This window comes from Echeneis naucrates, chromosome 11 (assembly GCF_900963305.1).
Source record: "Echeneis naucrates chromosome 11, fEcheNa1.1, whole genome shotgun sequence".
Lineage (NCBI taxonomy): Eukaryota > Metazoa > Chordata > Actinopteri > Carangiformes > Echeneidae > Echeneis > Echeneis naucrates.
The window spans coordinates 15,128,111-15,144,321 of NC_042521.1; positions in this window are offsets into that span (position 1 = coordinate 15,128,111).

The following is a 16,211-nucleotide window of genomic DNA, read 5'->3' on the forward strand; positions in this document are numbered from 1 at the left end:
CCCAGGAATTAACCGCCAGTTTCAATCAAGTCCAGCCAGATTCGCCCTTTCCTGTGGCCAGTGAGCTGCAGATCTCACACACACACACTCACACAGAAATCCCCCTTGTTTAGTGAGAGATCAGGAGGTGGACATCAGTATGTGATGATGTTGTCCCTGCCACATACCCTTCTGGCACTAATGAAGGCAGAAAGTTGATTTTTAATCCCATGTGTTTGTGTGTGTGTGCACACTGTATTTAGGTTCAGGCAGAGTTTGTGTTTGTGTATGTGTATGTATGTGTGAGGCCAGAGACATCTTCCCCTCCTGGAGATCAATTAAATGATAGCCATGCTCAGGGGAAGTCTTTCCAGCATCTTGAGCAATGTACATGTTCTGTATGTTCTGCACTGATAAAAGCATATACAGTCAAAGGGCAGTGCATATATATATGTATATAATTTGAAAATCTTATTTATGGTTACATTGCTGTCAAAGGTTAAATGTTGCTAACAGTGCAGCCGCTTCCTTTCAGGTAACGGCAACTAAGCACTGATCTGTGCAGCTGCGTGTTCATTTTCTAAGGCATTTTGTGAAAAAAGGGAAAAAATATGTTTGTTTGCTTTCTTGCCAAGAGTTAGAAGACTGATCCCTCTCTCATGACTGTCTGTTAAATATGGAGCAGCAACCACAAAATGCTTAGTTAGCTTAGCTTTGCATAAAGCCTGGAAGAAGTTTTATGATGGGAGTATATTTCTGAGCACAGTTTTTTTTTTTTTCCTACAAATTAACATACCATGCTAAAATGCATCTTGTTCCCCGTTATTCCACATCCAAAATGTGCTTGTGCTGTTGGATTCATCTGACAATGTCCTCCTCACTTTTGAGACTCTTTCTGAACTGACATAGGCTGCATCCTGAAACCTTTTATTTTATTTAGTTTTTTTTTTTAACTGGATGTGTAAACTGTGGCCAATTTGAGCAGCAGTTGGCCAGTGCGTTTCCTCTGTCAGGTTCTCATTTGTCATCATTTTTACAGTCTCTTCTGGGTGCTACATTCTGAGGCCCCCTGAAGTGTGCAATGATGTCGAATAATATCCTTATGCCAAGCATTCTGTCCTTTGCAAGAGGTCAGACATTTGGAAAGATACAATATAAACGATAAGCCCTGCCTTTAAGTAAGGCCAACACTTTCGGCTTTAGATGATTTTCAACAACACTTCATTTAGCCTAAACCTTTCAAAACATATTGGCCCTACCAGACTACTTGCTTGTTTGACTTTTTATTCTTCGGGCCCATCCTTGATGAATTCCATGTTGCGTACTGTCAACAGCCTGGCCACAGACATACTAGTCCGAGGGTCTGGCGTGAGACAGGGAGCGCTGCAGATCTGAAATGAAACTATTGCCTATACAGAAAATGTGTTGCAAGCTTCTTGCATCGACGCTCATTAAACAATTCACTTGACAGAAAGGCATTAAACTAATTTTTGGTCCCGTGCAATCAACTGATGCGCCACATCTGTTCACCACAAGTCTGAGGGGAAGAAGATGAAGTGTACCACTGTTTGGAGGCAAGGAGAGGGAATTAAACATGCTTTAAGAGCATTCTGCTATCCACCTCTGCATTCAGTAGAACATGCCACTTTCTTATCGTAGTGTATTTGCTGAGATGAGGAGGTAATAGCTGTGTCAACACTGTGGTTACCATGGAGACAGCAGGGGTTTCCATAGCTGTGCCCTCTTTCCCAGTGACCCACTTCTTGTTTGTCGTTGTGGCATTGAAGCCCTCCATGAGCTATCAGCGCTGCACTTCTCTGCCTTTTACCTTGCCATTGAATTCAGCCAAATGATGTATTTGGTGAGGATTTGTCATGAATATCAGGTTCACGTCCTGCATCCAGGAGCTCTAGGAAGGGAAAAGAAGAAGAATTGGTCAGCCGTTAAGTTGTATGGGTTAGTGGATGGAAAATGAATTGTGTTTTGACCCTTAATTAATGATGTGTAACCTTATTAAAGGAAAGTACCAACCCTTTGTATATACAACCAGGTTCAAAGATTCCTTTTCCTTTTTCCTTTTCAGTTCTCAAGGTCAAAGCCGACATTTAGGAGTGTGTTGTCAAATTCGGACACCACTTTTCAGGAAAAATTTGCTAAAATACTATTCTATTTTCAAGATCAGGCAGCCCAGTGGCATAGTGGTTTGTGCTGCTGCCCCAGAATAAGACGGTTGCGGGTTCAGTTCCTGGCCCGGGGGATTTCTGTGTGTAGTTTCCATGTTCTCTCCGTGCCTGCTTGGGTCTCCTCCCACCATCCAAAGACATCATGTGTGGGTTAATTGGTGACTCTAAATTGTCCGGAGGTCTGAATGTGAGTGTGAGTGGTTGTTGGGCTCTGTCTCTGTGTGTTGGCCCTGTGATGGACCGCTGTTATGTCCAGGGTGTACCCCACCCATGCCCAATGTGAGCTGGATTTGGCTCCGGCGCGACCCGGAAACGGAGAAGATGAATTTTCCAGGTCACAGTTGTCTATTAGAGACACAAGACAACTTTTCTGATTGCATAATTCAGTCATAATGCATAATGCATATTGTATAGTTAGGTGATTGTCAGTCTCCTTGGAATCTTTTTGGAAGTGTGTAGTAGCAGCCTCACCCCAGAGAATGTAGAAGGACCTGTGACATTATATCATCCCCAACATGTCGATTTGTGTAGACCTCCTCTCTGGGATCATTTTGCTTGTACTATTACAGCAATTAGACATGACAGTTGCGCTGAAATGTATCTGGCTCCACTACCACCATAACTCATGTCATGTTTTTGTCAAATTTTTCATTAAAGGAGATTTCTTTACTTGATCTGAAAGACTTCTATGAGCAAAGAGTTGCAGTAAAAATCCTAACATGTTCTTGCTTGAGGCCCAAAGTGGGGAGTCCGTTTGTAGAGGAAGGTTTGAGTTGTCTTTGCCCCAAACTCAAAGTATGGAAACACCCACCGCAACCTGTAGTTTAGCCCTTTTCTATCTTTCTTCTCGGCCTTTGAACCTGTGGACACATGTTTGGCTCTGCGCTTTTTATCACTGTCACAAACAAACAGGCTTACTGCCACATCCTTGTTAGTGCTGGTGCATACTCATATAAACAGTGTCGCTCACACCTTATGGCAGCAGATGCTTGACTCATCCAGTATCTTTCGACGTGATAAACATCTCAATCAGCCAGAGTCAGGAGGAAAACTCACTTTTGATCTGCCGGCTTTGTCGGAGCAGAATAAGAATGACTCACATAGCTGCTGCAAGACTGATGTTTTAGTTAATAATGTTATGACAAATATCAATGAGATTTTGAAGGAGCACTTCTGGCTCCATTCATTCCCCAAAATGCCAAATTAATGATTCATAAAAACTGAGATTGTAAAACAGTCTTAATTATGTTGTATATTTACGATTGAATCAACAAATCACGGAGAAGTAAGTGGTTCATTTCTAATGACAAAGCCAGCTGTTTTAATGGTCAACTAAAATCCCTGAATGTCATCTGTGTGTGAAATAATGTCTGTGTTCTGAGTTGCCGTTACATGTTTCTTTTCCTTTTGGTATGTGAAGAGAATTCTAGACATATTTCAGTTCCACCATCTTTGGCCAGTGGTTGCTTGAGAAAAAATCTAAATGAGTTACCAAAATAAAGTGAAAATCTTGTCTGTCACTTCCTCTGCCTCTCTCTCTCCCCCCCCTCCACCACACTCACTCAGACACACCACTGGCTGTGCCGCAGCAGTCGCTCTGTGGCTGTAGGTTTTGGCAGGGGAAGCCACTGGACAGACACTGTTTTCGTTTGTTTTCATGCTATCCCCCTGCATTTTTTTGTGTGTGGCCTCCTGTTGGAAGGAAGTAGTGGGAGGAGAGAAAAACAACATCATTTAAATTCTTCCCCATTGAAAAGCATCTCATATCTTAGTAGTAGAGAACATGTGGTTTTTGTACGACTGTGACCTGCATGGAAATGGGATCACAGTCAGATTCTGAGGGAAACTCAGTCTCTTCACAGTTCCACCAGTCAGAGACAATGAAATGCTATTTCTACTGCAATCTGCTGGAGTCTTTTGGATAGCAGTGAAACTTACTGCTGTTTTTTAATGCTACCTAAATCGCTCTGCTTATGGAAATGTGACCGCTTGGCACCACCGAACATGACCTCCAGAGACATCCTCTGTCCTGTGCACACAAATACCAAATACCTAACGTGCATCTTTTTTAATGCGGAAGCTGCTTAAAATGACCTTGAGCCAAAGGCCTGAAACTTGCATGGCTTGCATGCTAAATTTCACAGGAACACAAAAAGACACACACTCCTAAGGCGTCTTTCCTCTCACATATGGTGTATAAGACCTCTGGCTATGTTTAGCCGAAAGGCTCTTCCATTCGTCTTCTTCCTCCACATTCCCCTTATATTCCATCTGAGGGTAAAATGATGATCACAACTCATCAATAAATGACAGCTCATAATTCAGATGCCTTGTTATTTTTCTATTGCTATTTTTCCAGTAGCCAGAGAGTTTATGTGGGGCATTTATTTCCCCTCTTAAGTACACTGAATAAGCTCAGTGTACTGAGCTTATTCTGAACTGGCAGAAAAAGGCATTCGGACACAGATTGGACCAATTTGAATTGCTGAACAAATTGGTGGTGAGTGGCAAACCGGCTGCAAAAAGCAAGAATATTTTACTTCCTAATACAATGATTAGGGCCAAATAAAGAAAAACCTACTGGAACCCTGGTCCTCAGGCTGAGAAGCAGCAATTTAGAGAAGTGGATCTGGACCGAGAGATGGTTGACTTTGGAAGAGTGAATAACAGAACCAGATGAAACAAGATAGGACTGGGACCTAAATGAAGGACAAAGGGCAGACACTAATAAAAATAATCCAAATGACACTGTGCAAGAGTTTTCAGATTAAGCTCCAATTAATTAGGTGATCAGTGTTTGCTTAGAGGCTTTTTTTTCCCCCCTCGGTACACGACCTAGAAAATTCAGCTGGGATGGCAACTTTGAAGAAATCTCCTAGAAATCTTAGGAGTGTTTATCCAGCCTTTGGCACCATTAGAGGTGCCAATCCTCCTGTGCGCAGATCCCCGATCCTTGTTCTGACACTCACCAGCCTAAGCGGTGCTGAATGGACATTTAAAAAAAAGCAATAGAAGGTGGCAGCAGTTTAGGTGAATGAGACACAAACAGGAGGATCTACTTTGGACTAGACATTTGAACTTGTCCATTACTGATATCCGTGCATGCTGTGCAACAACATATGTGCACTTCTGCGTCATACACATGACACAAATTTCTTATCGCATTCCTAAACAGGACCCATGTGCTTTTCCTTAAGGTAATCAAATCAGTTTCATCAGCTGGTGTGGCAGCTTTCACTCTCCTCCATCCATAACTCTTCATTCCATTCAGCAATCTCACCTGCGGTTTCCCTGTGAACTTTGTGGACTTCTTTCAATATACAAACTGAAAACACTAGACATACGACAGGAGGGGAGGAAGGAAAGATGGGAAATAATCTAAAAGTGCCAAAATATGTTTAATGCTCCCCCAATCCCTTCTCCAAAAAAAAAAAAAAACAGGAAAATAATCCCACTTCTAATGAAGTCCACTGGCAGCTTAACTGCTTACCTTGAGCTGCCATTTGTCAGCCATCATAAGCAATGAACTCAAGCTTTTGAGCTAGCACAATAAAATGCTGATATCCATGGTTTCATGGCAACTGAGAAATTCTGTGCTGGGCATCATGTGACATAGCTGAAAGCTCCAGAGAAAGTGAGCAGGCCTTGAGTTCAAGTGGTTGGACTTACAGATAATAGGCAAAATATGAGGGTTAGGTTTCCTGGGGCCTTTCTGTGTGGAGTTTGCATGTTCTCCACGTGTCTGTGTGGGTTTCCTCCCACCGTCCAAAGACGACATGTTTGAGTTAACTGGTGACTCTAAATTGTCTGTAGGTCTGATGTGAGTGGTTGTTGGTCTCTGTGTGTCTCTGTGTGTTGGCCCTGTGACAGACTGGTGACCTGTCCAGGGTGTCCTCACCCAGTGTGAGTTGGGATTGGCTCCACAACCTCCCTTGACCTGGAAACAGATAAGCAGTTGAAGATGAATGAATGAACTCAAGTGGACTGCACAGATCCTCAAACCTGAGCACCAGCGAACAACTTTTGCCTATTCTAAGTGCCATTTATGGATGTAAGGTCTGGGTGTCCTTGGCTCAACTACTTGTTGGAGGAGGCTGATTTTGTGTTTCTATATTTTTTAAGAGGCAGTCAAAAATGGTGTTAATTTATGCTCCTGTTCACTAATGAGAGGCAAGAAATTAAAGTCATACAGGTAAACTACAAAAGAATTTTAAAAACCTCAAGCTGACAAATGAAAAATTTGAAACAAAAACTCACTGATATATTTAACAAGAAAGACCAAGCAGTGTTTTAGAAAGAAGAAAAGTGTGTTTGCAGAGTGGCAAAAACTATTAGCTTAAATATCAAGCACAAGAGCATAGCGCGCACGCGTATGTGTGTGTGTATGTCTGTGTGTGTGTCTCTGTGACTGTGTGTCTTTACCTTGTTTAAACTTCCTCAGCCTTGACTGACACTCGCAGGGTCGATTCCCTCCAGCTTTGAAATACACATTCCATTTTAATGGAGCAGCTGCTCACAAGGTCATTTGTCACTTGATAATGACAAAGCAAACCCAAAGGCTTTACGCTGTGTGCGTGAAAGAAGTCTCGGAGCTCAGAGGATGGTGGCGTCCTTGTGAGCTCATTGACTTGTCTGGAGTCTGAGGATGTGATCAGATACTCCTGTCACTGGAATTGGGAAGGAGTGTGTGATGATGGATTTTCTGTGACAAGAGGAATGAAAAACACAAATACACATCCGTTCTCTAAGCCCATTCAGACATGAAAAAATTCTTGGTTTCACAGACACACACATTCGTACTATGCTTGGATGGCATTTACCCTCCACCCATGAGGGTTGCATTTACAAACTTGTAATAAGTAAATCACATCGACCAAATGCTTTATAATGTCTTCTGCCGCTTATCTGTTTCCGAGTCCATCACAGAAACACATAGAGACACCAATCAACCCAAGCATGATGTCTTTGGCCTGTGGGAGGAAACCGGGGTACCAGATAAAACTCACCTGCCGTGCTGCCCCCTGCCAGGTGTACGAAGTGTGAAATTCAGCTCAGAGAAACTGACAATGAAAAGCTCAATTCAATTATTTATTTTCCCCCCGCACATATCTGTCCACCATTTCTTCATAGCATATATTACAATGCTGGGAAGAGAGATGTGTGAGATGAGTGATGAGGCCTTCAGCCCTAAAACTGTATTCTCTCATTCCTTGGGCATCAAATGTTGCAAAACAGTGTGTGAATTTGCGTGGGTGGGAGTTTGTGTATGGTCATGATTGAGTCTGCAGAAACAGACACGAAGGAATTCATGGTAAATAGGCACAAACGTTTTCAGTGTGTTTGCCTCTGTGTGTGAATGAGTGTGTGTGTCTGATTGTGTTAATCTTTGCCAGACCCATTTTTTGGCCTTGCTGGTAAGAGGGACATGTTGACGAGGTGGCACACAATGTGCCCTGGTTGGCAGGACTGGCATAAACGCAGATTATAGTAAAGCAGCACAGTTGTTCTACAGCCTGAGCTGCTCTGAATATGGCCGCTGTTTACTTGGATTGACTGGTCTGCACTGGTATGTCCTGGTTTGGTTTGGGCAACTTTGGGCTGGCTTTGATTGCTGTAGGCTGCTCAGATTTGATTCCCTCTGTTCAGGCTTTTTAGCCTTTATTGCTGATGAGCTGCTCAGTGAGTGATAAAGCATTAAAGGCTACAGGCTCAGACAAACAGATTTGAGCTTTCATGAATGACGAAAGACACCACCATTAAAATAAAAGTGCAGGAACGTAGTTGCTGGTGTTGTGATTCTTTTCAGTCCGTTTGAAGTCCAGATGGAGGAAACGTGCGCAGTTGTAGCCCTAGCAGCTTTGTGGGCGCAATTCACTGGAGGGTATGCAGACACCCACCTGAGACGGGAGGTTCTCTTTAATGTGGCTCGTGCTTGCACCAATTTGACCTCGAGCAACAGCAGGGTTGTGACTATATATCCTCTACTTGTTATACTAAAGCGGGTGTTGTGGCCAGAAGAATTCAGTTTAATACTGATATATTACGAGGCACCACACTGGAACCAGGGACTGAGGCCAATCAGGTCTCTGTAGTTTCAAAAAGGGGCCTGGGCTTAACCAAGGATGGGCCAAGTAGCCCAGTAACGAAAGTGGGAAGGTGTGATTAAGAGCACTGACCCCAGTCAACCAGCTATTAATGCTTAATCACTTATAAAGTGAGATTTCATGTCTTTCCATTTGTAGTACTCCACAGGACATGAAAAGTGCCATTAAATAAGCCATTTTCTTACTCGTCAATTGCGAATAGGTGCGTGTGTCTCAAAATCACGCAGCAAAACCTAACATCAGTCAAATTTTTTTGTCTTACAAAATAAACATTAGTTCTCATAGTCAATTTTAGTAGCAAATGTCAACACTTTCTTTGGGTGTTTCACAATAAAAGCTTTCTGAATCTCGACCAAATTTGCAATTGTGGGGGTTTTCTCAGTGAAGCAGCTACTTGGAGGACCTGCAGGAAACAAGATTTATGGCCAAAATGGCCAGCATACAAAAGAGCAGAGATTTCTGAAGGTCAATCAAAACAATAAAGAGGTAGGAAAATACACTGACATATGTGAGTACAGACAGTAAGGGGGGGGGCAAACCAACTGTTGTACAAGCAGTGCGGTGGAACAAGAAGAGCAGGGGATGTTGAAAAAACATAAAAATGCAAGATTTGATAAAGCAGCTTTCTGATAGTATCAGATGGCGGGAACAGTTTTTTTTTTTTTTTTCTTCAATCCTAAAAAAGCCTTAAGCACATCTTGAAATGGTGTCTTAACATCCTGCTGTGTTTCCCACAGGGATCCGTGTTCATTTATTTTAAGCTATGGCGATATGATTTTTTAATAGGTCTTATCTAATTGTATCTGTCGGTCTGATGTTTTGCTTTATACAGGCATTATTTTACACCTCTTTACATCATTTTATATCAGAAATTGCGAAAACCTGCAAACAATTCACACTGATTCTACAGTGCATCAATGTGCAAGCATGCAGGCAAACACACACACACACACACTGTATCACAAGAGGGAAAAAAAGACAAAATCTATACCAAACCCCACTCCTCCCCTCCGGAGTTTCATCCCCTAGATACGTGAGCGCCATTTGAAGCGCTGCGTCCACACAGGCTCACATCCGCCTGGATACGTGAGCGCCATGTCGAATTCATGATGGTTGTCATGGTGCCCACATAGCAACTAGTTATACATATACCGGCTGCTGCCTCCGGTCGACTCGGCACTGGGGTGGAGTGGGGGAGAGGGCTGGGTGGGATAAGAGGGAGGTAGAATGGGAGGAGAAGGGGGGGAGGTCGAGGGAAACAGAGATAGCGGAGGACTGGGAAATTTGGGCTGGGGAAGGCAGGTCAATTTGTTTTTTTGTTTGCTGTTTTTTTTTTTTTTTTCTTGCGTGTGCTTGAATGAGTCACAGAGGACAGGAGAGCTAAAAGGCAGGGGCAGGAAGAAAAGGGGATCAGCTGGTCTGTAAAACGCGAAGGACAGTGAGATGGGGCAAAGACAGAGGAGACGACAGTGAACCCACAGCTGACAGCTCTCTGAAAAGCCATGTGGGTTATGGAGAGACAGAGGCAATAACAGACAAGCGCTTCACTAACTGGATCACCGTATTTTCTGCAGACAACAATAGTGTCTGAAAGACTGAATTAATGTGATTGCGTTGGGATGGGGGGAAGAAAAAAAAACAAACACTGGTTGAATGCATTGTATTAAAAAAACAATCTTTCTAGAAGACATTTAATCTGGTATTGATGCTCAAAGCTGCTACTTCAGGTCTGTCAAAAGGATTGAATCTGTCGTGATCTGCCTTGTTTTGACAAATGTATTCACCGGTTTAAAATTTAGACGAGGAGACTGAGCATGGTACTAAAAAGGATGTGTTTTTAAGTAGAGTACACTGCATATCATTATGGTGAATAGGAGAAGCGTGTTTTGCTAATTCCCCCTTCACGATGGGTCATGTGACAGTGCAGAGCAGTTCATGGGTAATTGATGTGCACAGTCTTATTTTGGGAGCTGAATCTGACGACGAAGCTTTATGCATCACCTGGCAAAAAAAATAAATAAATACAAAGCAGTATACACACACACACACACACACACACACACACACAGAGGTACACGCATCAACATGCAGTCCAATATGTCAGAAGCTCCACTTCATGCTACAGATACATACATACACAGGCCCAGGAAGGGTACACGTGAAGTCGCTCTCACACAGAGGCGCAGGCACACATACATGAATATTTCAGTTTGCTTGAAAACGTGCAAACCAACCACTGCCCATCCCCCCACCCCCATCAACCAACCAACCAGCCAACCAACCCTTAGCCAAAGCCTGGGTAGCAGCGCAGGCACAGGAATAGGCCATAAATGATAGAGAAAGAGCTGGAGTGAGGGAGGGAAAAGGGACAGAGTGTAGAAAGAAGGTCTGACAGAACAGATTTATCAGGCAGAATGACAGGCGAGGGTGGGAGAGGACTGAGAGGAAAATATAGACATCAGCATGGAGTGACAGCCCAGTGATGTCTGACCCAACAGTGGGGAAAAATGAATGATTTACATTCCCTCCCCCCGGTGTGGAAGTACAAAAATATGTAATAAATATATCAATAAATATTGTCTCAGTAATTTTAGTTCAAACAGGACAAGCATTTTAAATTGGAATAATCATGTGTGATCAGCTGTTTAGAAAACAAACATATCGTTGTAGTGAAGAAGACTTGAATCCACTCGTTAGGAAAACATTTGCAATGCAGTGAGAGCTGATGCCACGTTCAAAATGCAGACTGGCTTCTTTTTACTTCCATTTTACTACGGCTTTTCACTACCATTGGAGTTCTATCAAGCTTGTTAGATAGAAGCAGATTCAAAGCTCTACAGCATCAACTCCCCTCTTCATCCCCGGAGTCAACGTCCACCTTTATATAAAGTCAATAGGCAGAGTACAGTGTTTCCAGTAGTGACTGTAATGCACTAAAAATAACCCCTCTACCACAGTTATACTAATTTCTGCTCCTCGCTTCTAAGGTGAACTAACCAGGGCAGCTTTAATCCACCTGCAGGAGCATTAAATAATAACAAAAATAAGACATTTTATTTATATAGGTGTCTTTCAGGTCTCCCACGGTAGTCGTACAGGGCAAAACAAAACGCACACTAATAATAACATCCAAAAATAAATAAATAAACGCAACCTCCTGTGCGTGATGATTTTTATAACTTTCCATAACAGACGAAGTATCGGGAGCATGTCCAGTTTACAAAGTCAATATCCAGGTGTATGGCACAACATATATGGTATATTGTATTGTATGGAAGCTGAGCAGTTTGAATCAATATCCCTCCAGAATTTGAAGCAGCAGGTCATATAAAGGTATGTTTTCACTGTGCTATTACATTATTAATTTTGTTAATTCTACGTGTGTATTTTCATAATAAGGAAATCAGCTTATACTTTACTCACATTTGATGTATTGGTAACACAACTTATAAAACAAAAAACAACAACCGTGAATCGATAGAAGTTTTTTAAATCAAATTAAAATAAATTATTAACACTTACTCTAAACTTGTGTAACTTAATCGAAGTGGAGCACTGAGACTCTCCAAAGTCTGCAGGCAGCATGAATCAGGAGAAATATCTGCAGACTGACAGGCGAACAAGAACTGGGTCTACTGTCTAACTCTGGTACATGAACAAACCCGATGAGTCCCGGAGCTCCTGAACAGTCTCTCGTTCATTCTTCAACAAACAGGCTGCAGTTCACCGTGTACAGAAAATGCTGGGGAGAAGGTAACAGTGGAAGTGAGTCAGGTATATTGGTTTTGTAGTTCAGCCCAAAGTTGAAGGTCCTCACAGTCTGTTCAGGTGAGTTTGTAGTGGCAATTTCCTGGAAGCAGTGCGTACAAGTGTGTCTCCCCCAGAGGATTATTTTAGGCCGGCACTGGTCCCAGTCCATCACCGAATAAACAGGAGAGCTTGATGCTGGGGGCATGGCTTTAGTGACCACACTCTCGTGACTTAACAGATAAATGGGTCCATGGATCAATTCTCTGAAACCCTGTTGTGCTCCTTTAACACTCTCACCATTGGCAAGAGAGAGATTTAATTTGAAGAGGAGTGAGTGTGTAGGTCTACATGCGTGGGCATCGATGATGCAAGTTTGTGAAAGCATGTGGCTCTAAGGGCTACACAAGAAAATCAGTACGAACGTGGCTGCGGCTGCAATCAAATGACACGCTGTGGAGTCAAATGGATGTAAGTGAGCTTGTGACATAAGTGGGACAAGCTGCGATTTGTTCGGTGCATGTTTATACTACAAAAACGTGTTAAGTTGATTGAAGAAGCAGGGGATGGCAATGAATTCGCACACAAGCACATTCATCCGCTCTCTGGGGGGTCCGCGTGTCTTCCTGTGGGATGCTCAGTCGGAAGAGGAGGTCAAAGTTTGAGGGGAAGTGGGGTCAGAATGTCCACTCCACTCTTTCTCGACTCTACATCGCCTTCACTGCTGCATCCGTATTAAACTGTCACTGCATTTGCACTTGACAGGAGGTAACAATATTACATTACGCACATTAACACGTTTGTTATCTTTCCCTCAGTGGATGTGCGAGACAGCTGTTAATGGGCACTGAGCCGTGAATGTGGGTTTTTCAACCAAGCCTATTTCAGTCTGCCCCATAGGCACATGTGTAAGACAGCACGTCAGAGAAACTACTCCAACTACCTGAACGAGAAACTACCTGGGCATTTATCTGACATTTATCTGAGCTCTCGTGTGATGGTGTTGGTCTGCATTAATTAACAGGTGATGAACAGGTTTGAAGCTGTGAGAGATCACACCTTTCATTGCATGTATCATAGATGGTATATATTGTATGTTCTCTCTGTCACAAACCACGGTGAGAGACTAGAGCACTTCTACAACGTGAAAAATCAGTTCTGTCTCAAAATTGTAGAGACAAATAGTTTTACATGACGAGTGTGCTGTGATAGATTGGATATTTTCACAGTTTAAAAAAGAAACAAGTTGCCAAAAACCCAAGGCCATCACATTTTTGGAGTAAATTGGTATGCCATCCTCACAGATGCATTTCCAGAAATGGGTATTTATCGCACACCACAATAACTAGCTAATGCACGTTGAATTACACTAGAAAATGGCATCATTGCATGGCGGCAGTGACTCCAATACTCATGCATAGTGCACAGAGGTCTTGAAGAGTCAATCACAGAACAATCTGTCTGCACTCAAATGTACAATCCTGTTGAAAAATGTTCTGGCTTATTTTCATGATCATTTTGGAAAATAGTTGTAGGAGAATCTTGGGGCACTGTGATAGTAATAGTTTTTTTTGACAAGCCAGTGCTTCATAGATCTATTGTGATTTCGTCCAGTGCTCGCAATGCCCAGTCCGACAGACTAATCAAAGAGAGAAAGAGACTCGTGGCATTTCAGTAAAAGATTTTATCTCTTTCAAACAGTATAGACATTGAAAGTCAGCATTTTTTCGCAATGATTTTATTTTTAAACCTGTTTCAGGGTATTCTATCAAAACACTGTTAATGAAAAATGTCGTGTTCTGATGGCTCACTTGATAGGGCATGTGCCGGGAATTCTTTGTCAAAAACCCCCTGGGACCAATCGCCCTTGCCATCCCCCCTCTCTCTGTTCCTGCCCAAGTGTTTTGTTTCTTTTACTGTTGCTGTCAAATTAAAGGTTAAAGTAACTGAAAGGCTAAAAAGGTGACTGGGTAGAATTTAAAAAAAAAAAAAAAAAAGGGGGAAAAACCACCCAGCTTGTGAGAAAAAGGCTGAAATGTACGTATAGTGAAAATGGAAAGGACAATTGAACTCAGAAACTAGAACTGCTGGAATGATGGATTGACTATGTATTCAGCAAACTTGTGCTTCTCTGTGTTATTTGTGTCTGAGAATACGATTAATGGAAGTGAAACAGCGAAAATCTCTCCTGTTAACCTTCACTTTTCTGTGTGCATCCTGCGTGCCCCAGAGGGCCCACTCTGCAGCTGAGTGTTAACATTTCCAAAAATGGTTGGACCCTCATCGTGCTGTTCAAGGTCACCTGGGAAGATATACTGCCAATCCTGTCAGCTATTGGAATGGCAGCCTTCTCTTCCTGGAACATCTAACTTCTGAGCGATCGTCTTGCCGCAAGTTATTTTCTCAGTCAGTCCACAAACTCTTAATAATGGATCCTGCCACAACCTGGCCAGTCAGGACCCATGTTCTCTCCTGAATGTTTAAGGCTTGGCCATAAATCAGATCCATCGGGGAACTGCTGGGAGGCGCTGGCTGTGTGCTGTCTCCTCTGAGTGCTGAAGGCTGCTTCTGTCAACAGTCAACAGTGCTTCAAACGCATTCAGAGACATTTGCATGCACCTGAAAACTCACTGAAGTGTCAATAAACACGGAGATGGAAGGGTTAGATGTCAAGGCTGTATCACAAACCTGTTGCAAATGAAAACCAGGTGACAGTGTCCTCCACTTTAATAACATTTTAGATACATTTTGAGTATCATGAATTAAGGATTTCATCAAAAAGTAATAGATTTTTTTTTTTTTTCATCCATCATCTCCTATCGATTCCTGTTTATCCTTTGCGTGACACAGCACTGAAACCAGGTTAAAAGTTGGACACATCAAGGATAGATCCCCAGATTATTAAATGGCTGACCCACAGAGGCCCTACTCAGACCTGGCATGAGCATGTGTCCTCAGTGATCCAATCACCAGTGGTCGACTGTAAGAACGCTGGTTCTCACCTCCATACTTTACATGCAAATAAACACATGTGCATTGTTGTGTTTAGGTAATCCAACAGACGGGTCTGTTTTTAACGTGTGAGTGTGTGAAAGAGAGAGAGAGGGACAGATAGCAGTGCTTGGAGGCGTTGAGCAAATCAATGCAGCGCTATAGTAAAATGAGGAGTTATCTGTTTGAAATATGAAATACTTTTGGCTCATTCTGGTTCATAAATGATGATGGACTAATGAGACCATATCAGAGGTGGCCGTCTATTGCTGTGGCCAACGTCCCTTTCACGCTCACTCTGTTGAGAGAGCAAGGCCACGTGAGGCACAGATCACCTTCGAATCCAAACCTGTGTGATCTGTTCGGACTGTTTCTAGGAAGTCACACCGACCAAGAGAGAATATGAAACTGCTCACAGAAAGTCCCCAAACCTCCGCTTTGCCATCTGAATTAACTCGAGCACCAGTGTGGCCATCCCCATAATATTTGCACAATAGACAAAAGACAAGAATTATGTTTCTTGGCTAAATTTCTTGGCAATCCCCCAGAATTCTCAAATCCTGAAAGCTATTCCCAATAAAGGACTTTAAAAAATGGATAAAGTAATTTCAAAAATGATAAATTAACCCGTGCTAGCTTGTTGGCACCTTGCCAAATGCACCTGGCGTGGCTATTTTTGCAGCAGCTAATCAAGTTGGGGATTTTTTTTGTTGCTGTAGTTTTTTTTATTTTTTTTATTTTATTATTATTTATTATTTTCATCTTTCGTGCCATCCTGTTTACAGCACTGTGTTCTCCTAAAACCAGAGTGGGGCATCAGTACACAGCAAGCCTGCAGAAAGTAGAGAAAGTAGGACTTTTGTGGAAGCTACATTTGTTTATCTCCTCTGTCTCCTGATTTTGTCCCCTCTCCATGACTCAAAAACCTCTGGCAGGGCCTTTTGGTGCCCATCCTTGGCCCATGGGGGTGAATGTGTCCAAGCTACAGCCCCCTCTCCCAGCTTGACCTTGCTCTGCCTGCTTGCCTGGCTTCCCGGGCCTTAATCCTGATCCAGCATGTCTAGACCTCTCATTACCAGCGTATAATCAGGGAGCAGGGGGAAGGCCAGGGCTATGGGGCTGGAGGGATCCTAGAACGGATGGTGGGCGGAGCAGAGAAGATGCAGGGAAAGTGACCTCGTCAATGACCTGCACATTAATTTCACTG